The sequence below is a fragment of the Acipenser ruthenus genome, chromosome 1, assembly GCF_902713425.1.
Source record: "Acipenser ruthenus chromosome 1, fAciRut3.2 maternal haplotype, whole genome shotgun sequence".
NCBI classification, from domain to species: domain Eukaryota; kingdom Metazoa; phylum Chordata; class Actinopteri; order Acipenseriformes; family Acipenseridae; genus Acipenser; species Acipenser ruthenus.
The window spans coordinates 62,866,211-62,883,603 of record NC_081189.1 but is presented as its reverse complement, the minus strand read 5'-3'; the positions used below and the strand labels follow the sequence as shown (position 1 = coordinate 62,883,603).

The 17,393-nt window shown below is 39.8% G+C and overlaps 1 protein-coding gene across 2 annotated transcripts in view; it reads right to left on the bottom strand.

Moving 5' to 3' along the window:
- Window positions 1-4,199, bottom strand: part of LOC117421159 (sorbin and SH3 domain-containing protein 2) — a 146,517-nt gene extending 142,318 nt beyond the window's left edge. For both annotated transcript variants that reach the window (XM_059027214.1, XM_059027208.1), the window contains exon 1: window positions 3,900-4,199. The gene's annotated coding sequence lies outside the window, so the exon portion shown is untranslated. The remainder of the gene's footprint in view (window positions 1-3,899) is intronic.
- Between the last annotated feature and the right edge of the window lie 13,194 nt (window positions 4,200-17,393).

The window sequence follows — 17,393 nt, the reverse complement described above, 5'->3', positions numbered from 1 at the left end:
TATGATTATATGTATATATCAAAATGGATACAAGTCAAGTCCAAGTCGAATCCATCTTCCTGGTATCTCCTTTTGTTTCTGCTAATGATTTCTTTGATGATGCCTTCATGCTTATGATATACCACCTCCACTTTTATCTTTGATTTCTAGAAGGGTAAATGCATAAATATAAAATACTCCTTTTTTCCCCAATTACAGACTGCAAACTAATGTGGATTCTGTGAACCACATTGTGCACATACAGTATATGGATTTCTTTATCCTATGGGATCATTACTGTGTGGGAGAGAACTATATAAGCAGCAAGACTGTTACATGGGCCTGCCAATTATATAACCACCAGGAACTACCAGATGCAGTGCTGTTTTGTTTTTAAATATACTTTGTCAGAGAATGGTACTAAACATTCTGTTCTAACTACAGCGTACAGTCATTTCCAATTTCTAAAATATGATGTAGCATGTTATCTACCCTGTTTCATAGTTTAATACTGTACACCTTCATCAAAGGCATACATACCTTGTTAATGTAAGCATGATCCAGATGAGGGTATAAGCTCTGCACATGCTAACTAGCCTAGCTCTTTTGTACAGTGGTTAAGATGCTCTATTGCAGTGTTTGTAGTAACTAGTTAGCACCCAAACCCCTAAATTAGTTTTAGCTTTAGAGATGCAAGCTTTTTCCACATGCTTTTTTTATGATAATATTTTAAATAGAATTCCTATAGCTTCACAGAAAAAAACACTCTGAAATATGTGGAAGCTATTTTTAAAACCATATGGGACACTACAACCTTAACAAATTATTTGTATACATTTATAAGCGGCTACAGCGCTTTAAACTGGATTACTGGGTTCTTGCTAATAAGATTTTGCTGAACTACAAATAAATACACTGCCCCTGAGCTGACCTCCAAACATCATGGGCAGGATTTTCAAAAGGTCATAAATGACAACTCCAGTGTTAATCAAGAAATTGGTATGCAACATTGATTTTGGCATTTTCAAGTGGTCGTTATGCCAATTTCGTTTATAAATAATCATCCTAATGTGATTTCGGTAACGCTTTATATTGCGTGGCATAAATTAATATAAAATAGATATGAAATTGCATATTAAATTAATGTTAAATTAATATTTAATAGATATGCAATTGATATTACATTTACATTCAATTATTCCTTGTTACTTTCTATTAACATTTAAGTCAGATTAACTGTATTTTCAATAAGGACATGTCAACAATGGGAAATGATTACATATTTTCAAGGGTAACAAAACGTAATATAAATGGACTTGATATGCAATTACATTTTCAATCGACATTTGGTTAACATTAAGCAAGAAACCAGCTATTGCATATTTATTAAATATTAATTTAACATTAATTTAATATGCACTTGTATATCTATTTAATATTAATTTATGCGACACAATATAAAGCCTTACCGTGATTTCTGATGTGATTTTTCTGCGACTGTTTCTTTTGTTTGCGTGTGAATTTAAAAACAAATCTGTGCTAATTGTCACAATTTATCAGGAGTTAATATGCAATTGGAAAAGGAGGGTTTTAGTTAACGAAACAGTATATAACTCACCTTGAAACAGAAATTTAACATACCACGGCTGACAAGAGAGAGAGAGAGAGAGAGAGAGAGAGAGAGAGAGAGAGAGAGAGAGAGAGAGTGTGTGTGTGTGTGTGTACAGGACCAGAGTTAATTTCTTATAGACAACCTAGCTAATTCAATATTTGTAGTTATGAAAATATTTTAGCCTTTGCTAGACCTGTGGTTATTAAGGAGATGTATTCACTTGTTTTAATCATTTGTAACCTAACGGAACATTTGCTGTATTGCTAAAATGATATACCGTTATTTGCACGAAATTATCAATGCAACTGTAGCCTATTTGAATTCTGCATACATACATTATGACAGCTGACCTCTACTGTAGATTTTATTTGAATTATACAACTGAAATCATGATATAGAAAACGGCATATTCGATATTACAATAAAATTTCCTTAGGTAATTGCAGACATGCAATGCGTCCCTGACTTTTAACACCTGTGTCTAATCCACACAAGAACGAATAAAAGGCATCATGGACACAGAGCGATGCGCTAGGAATGTGATCGAGATCATGGACATGGAATTTGCCTAAACGTATTTAATGTTGTCAGACTCCCCCCACGCTTTATATACAATGTGCACTTTCGCCCGTTTGTATGCACATAAAACTGTTCTTAAAATACTGTAAGTGTTCAGTGGCTACTTCTAATCATGTTGAATTTATTCAATCGCAGAGGTGAGCAAAGAGTACCAGAGAAAATGCATGATTAGAAGATTTACTGAACAATTAAGTATAAACAAATTGTGCATTGGGTTAAGGAGTTCTATCGTAATTTTAAAAGCTTAATAATGAAATGTTACATACATGGTATACATGTATAATATAGCTAACAACTACAAACACAAATGACACTTCAAACGTATGTATTCATAGCCTACAATCGTACATACTAAAACACATACAAAAGTAGATGTCATCATAAGAAAATAAACTCCAACCAATATACATAGACGGTTACGGTATTTTTTCTTCTTCTTTAACAAAAAAGATTGCAAGATGCACATTAAAAGAGTTGTATATAGTAAGCTGTGGCAAAATATCCCCCCGAAAGAGGGTAAGTGACTAGGGGGGTTTCGTTTTTATTTATTTTCTTTACCCGTGCAGTGCACACGCCAGATCATCGTAAATCAGCATTTTATATGTGATAAATAAATGTACATTCTGCATGACAAAATGCACAATTTTAAATTAACTTTACAAATTATACACAACATACATATTCCCATTATTTTTTATTTCCATTTGCCTGCTGCTCGCTGGTGGGAGAGCCGCCTCCCAGTACGCTAGTAACAGCGAATTATGCTTCCAATTATGCTTGATCTCGTTAACATGCATTTTGATAAACGAGTTCCCCTTAGCTATTCGTTGAGACAGGAAGTGATGTAGGTGACCTGTGACAATTAACCTTTTTAACGAGAAATGCGTTCATTAACGACCTCATCGACTCAACTTCAAAGCATTAATGGATTGAACACATTTTGTTTGAAAATCACTTGCTACTAAAGCTCTCGTTACAATACCGCGAGTTTGATATAATAACACTGGTTTTTGAAAATTCTGCCCCATCTGTCTTCTACAGGGGAGAAAGGTGGACAGTGACAAGAGGCATTAAAAAAGTACATCTTTTTTTAGCTGAAATGTAACAACCACATATTAAGTGACAATCAAATCGTCATTATCTCAATTGGCTTGTAAATGAATGGTCTTGTTGTTCCTGTCATTTTCATCACTGGTTGTAGAGGGTCATTTTTTGACAATTAATAATAATAGCTAAACCCATTACTAAACCTCTAAACAAACATACAGTACAGTAATAAAGATGCCTTGCAAATAGAAACGTGTGTGCAAGTCATGGCTTTGGTACTGTAAGTACACTAGAGGCATGCTTTCATGCTTAGTCTGCAAACTGCTAATTTTGACAGCATGCTTTCATTTTCCACAAAATAAAAAAAATACCTTTGTTGTGCAAGTCTAATGGGGTTCTCAACAAATTATTTACAGATACATAACTGGACTTCAGCTAAAAAAGCAATGAAAGACAAGCAACCGAGCCATGTACTGTATAGTATATGCTTCAGTCTCATTACCTTAGCTTACATGATAGATACAGTTATAATACAATCCTCCTTTAAAAAGACAGAAACAATTAACAAACCCCCTTTATAAAAAAGAGCCACTTGGACACAGAATAAACCTGCAGGTACTGGTCTTTAAGTCTGGTATACATGGTAAATGCACCTTTATATATGAACAAAAGACTTGCTTACCTTTACAAGGAGGCATTCTGGCAACACAAGGAAGCAGCTGAGTCACTGGATTCTTTGTCGACTAATAAGCAACATGGCATGAACACAGGCATTGACAAAGCTGCCTCCCCTCAGTCATCTCATCTGCATGACAGCACACGCCAGCCCCCTGGAGCATCCAAACCATGTATGTCGTTCTTATGAGCAGTAATCAGCTAGAATTGTATAATACTCTTTGGGTTGCAGCACCGTTCGATTGACTGCCTCCCTGCAGCTCAGTGTATTTCCTTTGTATTTAACCTTCAGCTATATACAGTATATTTCCCAAAGGAAATATTAAGATAATTGCCAGTTAGCTGAGCAGTAGCAATGATTTAGCTAGCCAATGGTTTAGAAAATGTCCAGTTACGATTCTCCTAGATTCAGCTGGATTCCATGTTGTCCCAGATATTTAAAAAAAGACTATTAGAAATGCTGACATTTACAAAAGCAGTCTTTGTTTTCTTTTGTTTTTTTAAGGTATTACAAATACTATAAGCTGCATCAGATTAGCACAGTGCTAATCCAATGAGGTTTCTGTGGCTTCCAGAGACGGTCTGCTAATCAGCATTAAACCAAAGCAGATAGGAATGACCAAATATATTAAGGAGGTTATTAACAGTGCCGGGGCTGCTCAGTTAAATGCATGGTTTGACAATCCATCTTAAAAGGGTTTCAGACACTATTATACAAAACTGTTCCATTAACCAGCCGGGCTGCTTCTGGTCAAGGGTGAAGTGAAGGCTTCAATCAATAAAAAGGTGTCTCCAGAATCAGAAAAAAAGAGAGATGTTGTTGCTTAAATTCGACTTTAAATGAGAACTAATCTAAAACTACATATGCTGTGTCTAGTTTATGAATAGGGCATACCTTTTTAAAATCTGAATTTCAACTAAGTATGACTTTGGTTTTCAAATTTTTGTGTCATATAACAAATAAAATACTCAGTTGTTGGCATCCTAGCAAGTCTGACTGTATTACAATTAGTTAGACAGCAATAAGACACCAAATAATGTTTGCTTACTATAAGATACTCCTCACATTTAGAATAATGTAGCTAACATCATGATACTTTATAGTGACATTTGTAAGCAATACCTTACTCTTTGTCTTCTCTCCTTGGCTACTAGCTTTGGTAATCCAATTGTGGCTTTAGAATTGTGAACTTAACTGGCAAAAAACATGTGGGGTTTTGCCATACGTTCTATAGTCTCAAATTGTATTCCTCCTTTGTTTTACCAGCGTATCAAGCATTGCAGCAGTCACACAGTGAACACCAGGCTTATTCTTAGGTTCTGTCCTTGTAGTTTCTTTTTCAGAGCATACAGACTATGGCTACATATTTTATTTATAAGTCCTATTGTGACCTCAATCAGAGTGTGGCATTAGCTCAATATAATTGTCCAACGCGCATTTTCCAGGATCTCATATGCCTATATTTTATTCACCTCTTTCCACATGTCCTGTTGTCCAATTCATCAATTTCTTCAATTCTCATCTTCTTGTTAATATTAATTAACTTCTCACACCTTCTTCTCACACCTCCCTTTTTCAATTTGTAAGTATATTGGCAGCTAGTCAGAGCAAGTCTGTTGTGGTAGCATGTTCTGCACTTGGTTTTTAAATAAAGAGAGCTGTCAGTCACTTAAATAATACACTGTAATTTCAATAAGAAATCACGATTCACTACTTAGAACAAGTTTAGTAATTAAGCTTTCCAACAATGATGTATTCTATTTTTACTTTTATGCATTATGTTTTAGAATTTGATTTAAAAAATGTCAAATGTAACTAGTAAATAAAATAATACTATATTTTATGAATGGCATAACATAGATGAAAAGTGGTTACTACTAAAAATAAGCTAAAAGCAAAAACTGCTAATCATCTGAACTATTGGTCAGCTAAAAAAAATGTATTACTTGCAATAATGTAAATACACCATTCATATTGATAAAGATATGTTACCAGGTGTGGCAGGGTGCCCCACCCCTGTGTGTAGTCTGTGTTATATGTTGTATGTAGTGTGTTGATGTTGTCTATAATATGTATTATTGTTGTGGTGCACAGAGTATGGGTTATGTAGCACAGGTTAGTTAGTTCACACGCAGAAGAACCAAGATTCCAATTGAATGATTGATTAGCAATCGAGTCTCGGTACAACTCTGTGTTGAGAGTTCATAAGTGGATAACGGGAGAGCGGGAGAGGAGAGAAATTAATTATAAGAAATAACAATTACTACTGTTGCTAAACCACCTCGGCACAGTACTTGTTTGGATGAGTGTTTTTGTTTGTCTATTTACTTTGGCCAACGTGCCATTTTGTTTTGTGAGAGTATTTTGTTTTCTGTTTAAAACCGTTTATTTTACAATAAACATGCAACAGCGCATTTTCACTCACCACTGTGTGTTTCTTCCTGGCCTGACGTAACCCCTACAGCCATCCTTGTCACACCAGGTCAATGTGCAAATGAGTTCAGAAAACCTATCCACCCTGAAAATCACAGATGCATTAGTCATGCAGCAGACAGCAAGTTCCACAGAAGTGTCTTTCAACACATGTGGATTGTTACAGAATGGGAAGTGCAAAGTATGCAAACAAATGTTAATTCCCCTCTCAACTGCTAATCATCCAATTTGCCAGTTCCAAACAAGCATAACCACCTGTCCAGCCAAAGTCTTACAAGGGTAGACTATCAGTGGAGGTAAACCTAAGACAAATGGCTGCAGCTGTTGATATTAAGAGCTACCAACTAGGGAAGAAAGTTTGGCAAACCAAATTCTATTCAACCAAAACATTACAAAACGGATTATCTTCCAAATCTCAGATAGTGGACACATGTTATGGAGAATAAGACCATTTTCAACTTTTTGTAGCAAGAGAAACAGCGGCGCAGTTCACTGTTTGTTTACATGCCATTTTGTAGCGATAATGTGCACTAGTGGAAATCAGAATATAAAACGATGATATGACGTCGGTTCTGGAAAGAATGAATAAACCAATCAGTTTGCCTCTTCAAGACACTCTGAGGATGATCTCTGAGAAAAGCAACCCATTTGCTAGATCAGTGGTGCACAAACTTTTTATATACTGCCCCCTTTTCTTAGCATATATTTTGTTGGTTAAACCTAGGAAAAAAAAATATGCAATTTACATTAAATCTGGGGAAAAAAAAAATACGTTTGTGCTTTTTTTTACATTTGACGCCCGATACATGGAAGCCGCAAATTTTGGCACCGTTTACTGCATTCACCACTTCAAAAATCATTTCTCCGATTCTAATTAGCTGTCATTTATGTATTTATTTAAAATGTTCTATCCTTTAAATATATATATATATATATATATATATATATATATATATATATATATATATATATATATATATATATTACATAACTATCCCTTTCATAGTCCTGCCCCCCTTACTGACTCTTTGCGCGCCTAAAGACAACAAGGAATGGATCAACATCTCACAAGAATGACTATCTACTATAAAAACAGAGTAGAAAACTATTTATCTGCTTTGCATTTGATCTTCATGTACAGTAAGTAATGAACAGCAGAGCATTGATTACTACTTTTATTTTTTACTAGCCCAATAATATACAGTGTCTATGAGTAGTCTGTGCAGAAAAAAATGTTTTATATATATGTGTGTATATATATATATATATATATATATATATATATATATATATATATGCAAGTTATCAACTATAACTGCTAATGAGCATAGGTCTATGTGTGCTGATAAAATATTAAACAGTTCATTACTGCCAAACCATGAAGAATCATCAATCAACTATCAGAAGCGGGAATTAAAGCAAGGTCAATGCCTATATTTTATTCAGTCTTTTGTTGATGACGGGCTAAAGGTTACTACCACAGATTAGGAACTAACCATGTGCTACCTCCCCACTGACTCAATGACATGATCAGGAAATTCAAATGTAGCACAATACAATGATGACTATAACAGTAGAAGGGTATCTTATTCTGCATGTTTTTATGTCAAGGAGCTAAAGACCTCCGTCCATTTTTATAGTTTGTCACAGTAATTGTGTCATATTAAAACATTTGTCAAATAGGAATGACCCAGATGTGAGTGAGAACAGTTTCAAAAAACGATTTATAAAAGAAACTATTAGGTATCTTACCATATAATACCATTTCCTTCATAGTGTGTTGTCATTGTCATAATCGTAACATAACACTTCACAGTCCAATAGTAGCAGGATCTTCCTTGAGAATGTAACAGAGGATCCCCCCAGGGTGCTGTACTATATTTCATAATCAGCAGTGTTACCTCTGCCTTAAACTCCATGCAAACCTACTGTAGAGCACAGGGCTGCACTTACAGTATTCATAATACAGTCAACTTGAAGACAGCTTTTTGCTTCATACTTCAATTGGTGATTAAAAAGATCAGGCCAGTGCCAATTAAACCCCACTTTATCCAAAAGCCCCTGCATATCCACGCTGGTGATAAGCAGCATCTATTTAAAGGATAAAAGAGGAGACCTAGAAGCAAGCATTTTGACTGTATAACTTTGCATATATAACTTAATTAAAACCATCAAGAACATGTGATTCCTTTTTAGCTATTGGGATCTTTTTTATTCACACTCAATAATATGACAGATACAAAGTCTACTAATAATTGTATGTACCAAGAGAAATGTTATTTTTGTATGGATTTGAAGCAGCTTTAGAGTTGATGTTAAAATACAGTTGTTTTTTTTTTACAGCTCAAAACTGCGTGGCTTATCTATATGGTACGTAACAGGCTGTGATCAAGATTTCCCATTTGGTAGGTTCAACACTACTTGCCATAAGATACATTTCAGTACAACTAGCATGGTAATACTTACAATAATTACATCATTGAACATCTAATCCAATCATTCATTAAGCTACAGTGTGGAGTAGTGGTTAGGGCTCTGGACTCAATCCCCGGTGGGGACACTGCTGCTGTACCCTTGAGCAAGGTACTTTACCTAGATTGCTCCAGTAAAAACCCAACTGTATAAATGGGTAATTGTATGTAAAAATAATGTGATATCTTGTAACAATTGTAAGTCGCCCTGGATAAGGGCGTCAGCTAAGAAATAAATAATAATAATAATAATGTATACAACAATGTTCTCATGCTGCCATACAAATGTGTGGCAACTTTTCATATGATTCAAGGCTAACAAAGGCTGCCACTGTAATTTATTTGCTCTTGGCATATTAGGTTTCTCACTTCCTAATTGAACTACATTACTTAGTAAGCTTCCTTGCCATAGCACTGTATACAGTCACAATATGTATTTACTAACCACTATACCTCTGTAAATGTTCTCATTTATGGTCAATAAAGCCTAAAAGTCAGGAGCATGTCAGAATGTTTGCTAATATACCATGGTAATAAATCCTTGGGCAATGAAGGTCTGTGGCAGGGCTGAGGCCCTGCATGTAAACACACACACACACACACACACACACAAACACACACACACACACACACACACACACACACACACACACACATTATATATACCCCATCCATGTTTGGCATGGATGGGGTTAACATCACATCCCTGCCAAATCCATGTGCAGAACTTGTGTTGCTTGGGGTTAGTTTAGGGAAAAAGATTGGGAGCAGCAGGTTGTGCGCAGCTGCGATGAATTGCAGTCTTCTGCCTCTGTGTCTACTATTACTATTCCTGCCACTGGCTAGACTTCACCGCAATGCTATTCTACCACAAGGTCTTAAAAAAACAGAGATAAATTAAAAACTGTCATCGCTTATTTATAAAGAATCAAGTGTATATTCAGAAAAAAAACAATTACAGATGCAGTTACAAGTGGTAGAAAACTTTTATGCCAATATTTATTTTATAGAAAAAATGAACCTATTTCCTATTGACGCATTTGTTGGCATACAGGCCACATTGTTGAAGCTAATAACTAAGAACTATTTACACTGATGGATGACCCAAAAGCAGTCTGGTAACTCTTTGGAATCAGATAGGTAGTAATACATCATGTTACCTCCCTGGGTACTATATGAGAAAATGACACCACCTTTAGCTCTAGTTTAGGACTGTGAAGCTCAGAATTTGATTCAGATTTAGGTAAAACGACAAATACATTTCCAGCAATGTTTATTCAAATATTGACATATTTGTCCCAGCACTATATTTATATACTCTGTGGTGTAATGGGATTACAGAGCTATCCAGAATAGCAATATTCTTATCAGGCAATATCCATTTTCACCACCTTGTCTGGTGTCACTTGTCTGCTCTCATTCCTCCCATCAAGTACAACATGTCAACAGGTTCATTCAGTGAGATTAAACAGTCATCCACAAAAAAAAATCCTCCCCATCACAAGATTAGCAGTTGTCTGAGGTCTTTCTGAAAGGGGGGGAGGGTCATGCTTTAAATCCTCCTTTCAGTCTTCAATGCACTTCAATCCATTGGCAAATCGTTCTTTCTAGAGAACATTTTTAAGTCATCTGATTTTTTAGACCTATTGGTACAACAGCATTGGTACAACATACTGGTATAAATAATTGCCCCACTCAGTTTTTATTGTATTTTATTAATCTGATGCACTTATGGAAGAAACGAAATGTTGCGTTTTGCACATGTCGTCGGTCCTGGAGCTTCCCTCAAAATATTATGTTCACCCCTTCTACCTGCAGCTTCAACACCAGGATTTATAGTGTTCCAAACAGTGCCATCATTACCAGCCTCTTGAGTTCCAGGTGGTGCTGGCACTACTGCTGGAGAAGCCTCAAGTGAAGTAGCGGCTGCTGCATCTTTATCGTTGTTTGGTAAAATTTGCAGTAATTCCAAACACTGCTTTGCTGTCCTGTGTCTTACGTGATCCATTTTCAATGTGTATTGGGGTAACAATGAATTTCTTAGAAAATCGAGTGGCTTGTATAGTAACCAGAGTGCAAACAGTCAAGGCTGATTGATGGGCTATCAGGATTCTCATTGAAACAATAGAAATGTCAGAAGATTACTCACTTGAGGAATGGAGACTGATATAATCAAACTTCAATACATGGCAGCAAGTCCCGACTGATAAATACACATAATACCGCAACATTTAATTGTTATAATATGTTTTATATGTATCAGTCAATTTGACCACTCCTGGTCGGAATAGGTATGACAGTATTTTATCTCCCTAATTCTTGCAGATACGCGATTCTTTCTTTGTCAGGGAAATTAGTGCATAGTGCACAGCTCCATATCTTAAACACACACACCACAATTTAAATTTAAATCCCAAAAACAGTCAAAATGACTGCCTTGGAAGAAGTGTTAAAAGGAAAATTTATAGGTCCAGTTTAACAAAAAAAAAAGGTTTACCATCTTTGTGTGCAAGTTTTCCCTTACTCTGATGCATTGCATTGCTTTTTTAAAACAGTTTGGACATTAAAACCACAATGCATCACGCTACTCTTGTAAAGTAAACACATTTCAACCTTGTAGGACTGGGCAGGGCCAACACAAATTACCTCTGACTTATTACCCCCACCACAGAGTTAAAAATAAAACTAGTTACAATATTTGCCAAGGGATTGAAAACAACCAGAAATCAGCACAGAACACAAACGTGTGGCTATTATTATTGCCAATGCTATGATTTAATTAGAATTACAAACTGTGACAGGGCGAGGAGCCTTGCACATGAAAAGGGGGCAGGGCGAAGCTCTCCCATAAATATATTTGTTTATTTTAGAACGGGGTACCCCTCCACCCCTGTGTTTGTGTGTTATTTTGTATCTGTTTTGTTTTATTATAATTGATGTATTTTAAAATATGATGGCATAGCCGTACGTTTTTGTTTTGTTATTGTTAAATGTGTTCTAGCAGAGGCGAGGTCGGCAGCTTGTCCTCTGCCAATAGTAATTGGGGAAAACCTGTGCAGAATGTGGCTGAGGGGTTATCAGAATTGATAGCTAGTTAATCCCTCGGTCACTGATATAAAAACCTGCAGTTCTCCCTGTTCTGGGTGGGAAGTTCGGAGGAGAGAACAGAGCAAGAGCGAGACATTTTACTTCCTCCTTGAATGTTCTTTTGCTGTTATATTATTGGAAACTTTTTGGAATTGATTTAGCCCCCTTGGCAATGTTCATTTCTATCTCTCTCTTGGCCTTTCTAAGTTCCTTTATGACTTGCGTTTGCAGTTCCAAGTACTCTTTCTGTGTACTTTGTTCTTGGTCCATTTTAAACGCTCTATAAAGTACCTTTTTTCTCTGAATATTTTTTTAATTGCTCTATTAAACCATTTTGACCATTTTGTTTTAGATTTTGATTTGTCTACTTTTGGGATGTAATTGTTTTGTGCCTCTAGTACTACATTTTTTAAAAATAGCCATCCTTTTTCTGTGGATGTTTTCTCTATTTTACTCCAATCTACGTCTGTTAGTCTGTTTCATTCCTTCATAGTTTGCCTTTTTAAAATTGTAAACCTTAGCTTTAGTCATTACCTTTGGGGTATTAAGAAGCACTTCAAATGAGGCCATGTTGTGATCTGAGATTGCCAATGGTTCTCTGACCTCTATTATAGTTATTCTGTCTTTGTTATTTGAAAAGACTAAATCAAGGCATGCCTCCTTTCTAGTCGGTGCCTTGACAAATTGCGTTAGGAAGCAGTAATTTGTCATTTCTACCATTTCAATTTCAGCTGTCGTGCTCCCCACCGAGTTTTCCCATTTTATATGGGGGAAGTTGAAATCCCCCATTAGTATGGCTTCTCCTTTGCTACATGCATTTCTAATGTCATTGTATAACAGATTATTTTGCTCGGTATCTGAATTTGGCAGTCTATAGCATGTGTCTATTATTCTGTCCCATATTGATTCTGCATTGCTTTTATTTAGATTTTGTGACTTCATTATTTAAGTTAAAATGATAGTTTTGCAATAACTTGCTTGTTAACTAAAACAGGTGATCTGCATTTACAAAAAAAAAAAAAAAGCTTTTAGTTAAAACCCAGCCCTGTTTTTCTGAACTTCCCTTTACCATTCCAAGCCACAAAGATGTTTAACAAAGACAAAACTGTAGCTGTGCCTCTGGGGGTTAATTCTACGTCTACATTTTGGCTATATCACTTTCAACATGACCTTTTAATACTATCATCATGGGCTGTCCCACGGAGCCTCCAACTATGGCAGTTCTTCAGTCCTGATGGGTTCACTGCACCAATCTTTTGACCCCTGTTTGACCCCTGTTTTATATACTGTATATATATATATATATATATATATATATATACAGTATATATATATATATGCAATATTAATAAATAAGCCTAACATTGAAAACTGTTTTACCATGGGATCTGAAGACGATTCAGGCAAAAATCTGGTTTGTTATCTGAAAGCTAAACATAACATTTGTTGTGTATGTTTGCTTCAGTATAAAATAATTGCTCAAGCTTAGAAAAGGTTCAACTACAAATCTTGACTGCCAGCAACATGTTGCTTTTATATATATATGATACAATACAGGATACATTTTAGTATCAAGGGATGCATTTTACTTTAGTTGCTGGAGGAATTGCTACAGACTAAATATATTGAGTGAACTATGTCAGACTGATATCTCTATATATATTAAACATATAATTGATATTGTTGCACAAATGTATTCTTTTCCAGTGAAGTTTAAAACACCAAACTTCTGCTTCATTGGAAACCATTGGATTTACAGTTTCAGCTGCAGAAACACAAACTTTATACGTCTTTTTGCCCTGTCTCATCAGGCAGGATTCTGTTCTTGCATTCAGGAGCAAGAAGGTTTTAAGCATCTTCTACAGACTCCACTGAATACAAAATACAAAATGTCATTCTAAAAACCATATGGGGCAGTGCACCTTAAGACCATGTTTTAAAAGGCCCCCTCTGTCTATCTGACTGTGAGGGATCTGGACTGGCCGTCAGGTGCATGCGGGAGCCTGTAGGGGGTCCGTACTCTCCGTGTATTCCTACGCTGTCAGGCAATGTCTTTTTGACAGAACTCAGCTGTGAAGAAATCGGCTGACGCTCTGTCATTGGCTAGGGGGTGGGACTACACGGGGTGAATGAATGAATAAAAAGGCACTGTTTTGTATCCTCTCTGGCTCATACAGGAAATATAGTGGAGCGTGACTTCACGGCAGAATCCGGAAAATCAGAGAGACTCGGAGAGATGGAGTGGCAATTCCAGCGCGAGGCTTACAGACCGGGTGGTGCAAGCAAGCCACACACCGGTTATTTACTGTATTACTATTTGAGATAGAGAGTTTAGCGGGACTGAGCCATCCCACAGTGTTTACGAGAGGGTATAAAGCAGTGCCTGTTTCTCGGGGCTCCCACCGCTAAAGGGAGCAACGAGCCACGGTAAAAACCTGCACGCTTTATTTTGTAGATTTTCCTTAAAGTATTTTGTTTTCCTTTTTTCTTTCGCCTTTTCACTTATTTTGCTTTTGGATTATACATCTGTGTGTGTTGTATGAAGATGGGGCACAATACCATTGTTGGTAGAGTGCCCCGAACTATAACAGAAACACCTGCCAATCGAGCTCGCCCTAATAAATAGTGGGATAACTGGCATTGCCAAGACACAGCAGTGCCCATTTAAAAAATAAAAATAATAATAATCATCATCAGTATGGATGCAATACAGTTTGCAGAAATGATGACCCTTCTGCGCCAGACACTGACAGCGGCAGTGCAGGGAGGGATTGGGGCTGCTTCCAGATGGCAGCAGCCTACTAAAATGATGACTGAGGATCGCCCGGAGGCATACCTCCACCTGTTTGAAGTTTTTGCGGAGGCCAATCTGTGGCCCCAGGACTGATGGGTGAGCTATCTTCTGCCGCAGTTAACCGGGGAGGCGCAAGCGGCTGCCCAAACTCTGTCCGCGAAGGAGATGAGGAACTACGCCACACTTAAAACGGCTATCCTCAACAGATACCGACGGAGACTCCAGGAGGGTAGGTTAGGTGAGATGGAACATCCCCATACACTGGCCCACCGTCTCCGCGATTATGCCGTGTGATGGCTGGATCCCGGTACCAACTCCAAGGATCGGGTCGTGGAAATGGTAGTGTTGAAGCAGTTGCTGGAGGCTTTGGGACCGGTCTTGGGACTGTGGGTACGGAGACAGGAACCCGGAACCCTGAATGAGACGGTCAACATAGCAGAGAGATACCAGGCTGAGCCCGCTCCTAGCACTGCACCCTACAAGTCTGCTGCCTCAGCACCAGCGCCCCCCTGAGAGGGTAAAGGGACTCGGCGGGGCGGGGCGGGGGGGGGCGGGGGGGGGGGGGACTGAGACGGGGTGGGCTACTCCACGACCGATCGCAGTGTCGGGCCGGGGTCTCGGGCGGTGTAACAGGGGGAGACCTGTGCTGACTCTTCTGATGTGGTCATAGTGCTGCAGGGAGAGGGCAGCAGCCCGTCAATATCCGCCTGTCAGTCATGGCAGTGATACGGAGAGGTGGGAGAGTGGGTGTGCGGGCTTTCCTTCTCTCTGAGTGGCTGAGAGGTGGGTCTTGGGGGAATTGCTGGCCCTATAAGTTAACATTCTGCTGTTCCCTCAGGTCTGCCCTCTGAGATGTAAAAGGCGTGCGGAAGCGCTGGAGTAAAAGCTGCGGGGACGGAAATCCCAACAAGAAAAGAAAATAAAAGAATTAGCGGTAGCGGGGAAAAACCTTGGGCAGCCCCGGTAAACAGTGTATAGCAGGCTGAGGGAGGACGGAGACCCGGGCCGTGCGGGTAGCGACGGTTGGGGTGAAGCTGCCGAGCGCAGCACCTTTTATTTGTAGTTTTGTTTACTGTGTTTTATTTTCCCTGTTCCTTTCGTCTTTTGGTTATTGTTTTGTTGAACACCTGTATTCTGAACCGCCCCCGGTATAGTTGTGGCTCTGTCGTTACCATAGTTGGTACGGCAGACCACAGACAACAGCGCCCTCTGCACCTGGGCACCTGTGCGGTGTTCCTAAATTACTTCTCTGTCCTGTGCGTCAGTGAATTACCTACCACCCTTCCACAGGCGGCCACAGCATTATCGAAGCCCTTTGATTGCTTCTGAAGTACCGTGGCCTTGAGAGGGACTGTCACAAAAGTATTTGTAATTCCTCGAAAGGGAGGGGGTTCCAAGCGGAACTGAAGCGCGTAACCGTTGTGCACGGTGGCGAGCACTAGTGTACCGAAAAGGGGGTCTGAGGCCGCAAGCCTTCAGGGGGCTCTGCTGGAGGTTGTAGCGGGGCAGTTTGAGGCGGCTGCCTAGGGCGGTGGCCGTGGAAACGCCTCCTGGTACACTGGTGTGTGGGCTGGCCACGTCCTGCGTTTCCTCTGCCTGTTGGGAGGGACCGGTTGTTCACTGCTGGTGTGCCTTGTAGGTGATGCCTTAGGTCACCCAGCGGAGCCGTGGGAACCGGAACTGACCTGATGACAGTCCACGTCAGAAGAGCTCGCCAGCGGTTCGACCTGCCCCACGAGGGAGCGTGGGGAGGGAGCAATGAGGCCACCTGCCAGGATGCCTCGCTTTCCCAGTGGGATCTCTGCAGGATTTCCTCCATGGCTGGCCCAAAGGTATGTCCCAGGGATATCGACGCATCTAGCAGTGGAGCCTTATCCGCATCGGGAACTCTGGCTTGCGACAGCCACAGCTGTCTGCGAGCCACAGCTAAGCTAGCCAGGCTCCGGCCAAGAGCTTGCCCTTGGAGACCGGAGATCTGTAGCAGCGTGCTAGACAGGAGGCATAGTTCGGTGGCCACCGGCTCAGGGAGCAGGGCCTCGCGCAGGACACCGTCCATATAGGCCGTCAGTATACCCGCCATGTTGGACAGGCAGGTTACTTATGCCTCCGCTGCATACGCCCTCTTAAGGTGCATCTCAGTCACCTTACATTGCAGGTTCGGACACACCGGCAGAGCCTTGACCAAGGCCGCGATGGTGGAGTCTACTGGGGGGAACCCCACTAGACCCAGCTTTTCCGCGCCTTCCAAGGAGGCAAGCTGTGCGGCCTGCTTCAGCACACTTGGAGCTGAGGCTGGACGATGCCAAGAGGAGCATACCTCCTCCATGAAGTCCAGGAAGGCCAGGAATTTTTGAGGGCGAGGAGCCATCACTTGCGTCCGGAATACGGACCTGACTTGGCTTAGCCGCTGGCGTCCAGGGGACCTGCAAAAACGCTGCAGCGCGCCCCATAAGTGCCGATGTCGAGTCCGACAGTGGAGGAACGCTGGCTTCTGAGGCCACCTCAAAGCTAGGTTCCGCCTCGGCAGGGGGTTCAGGCTCCCCTCCTCCCTCCATGCCGGAGGAGAAGGAGGCTGCATCCCAAGAGGCCGCTATAGAGAGCATGTCCTCCTGTGCCAGCTGGGACGCCTCTTCCTGTTCACCCTGATTTCCCCTGGGGGAGGGAGGGTACTGTAGTTGGGGTGGTATTGGAGCTGGGACTGCGGCTGGAGCCGCA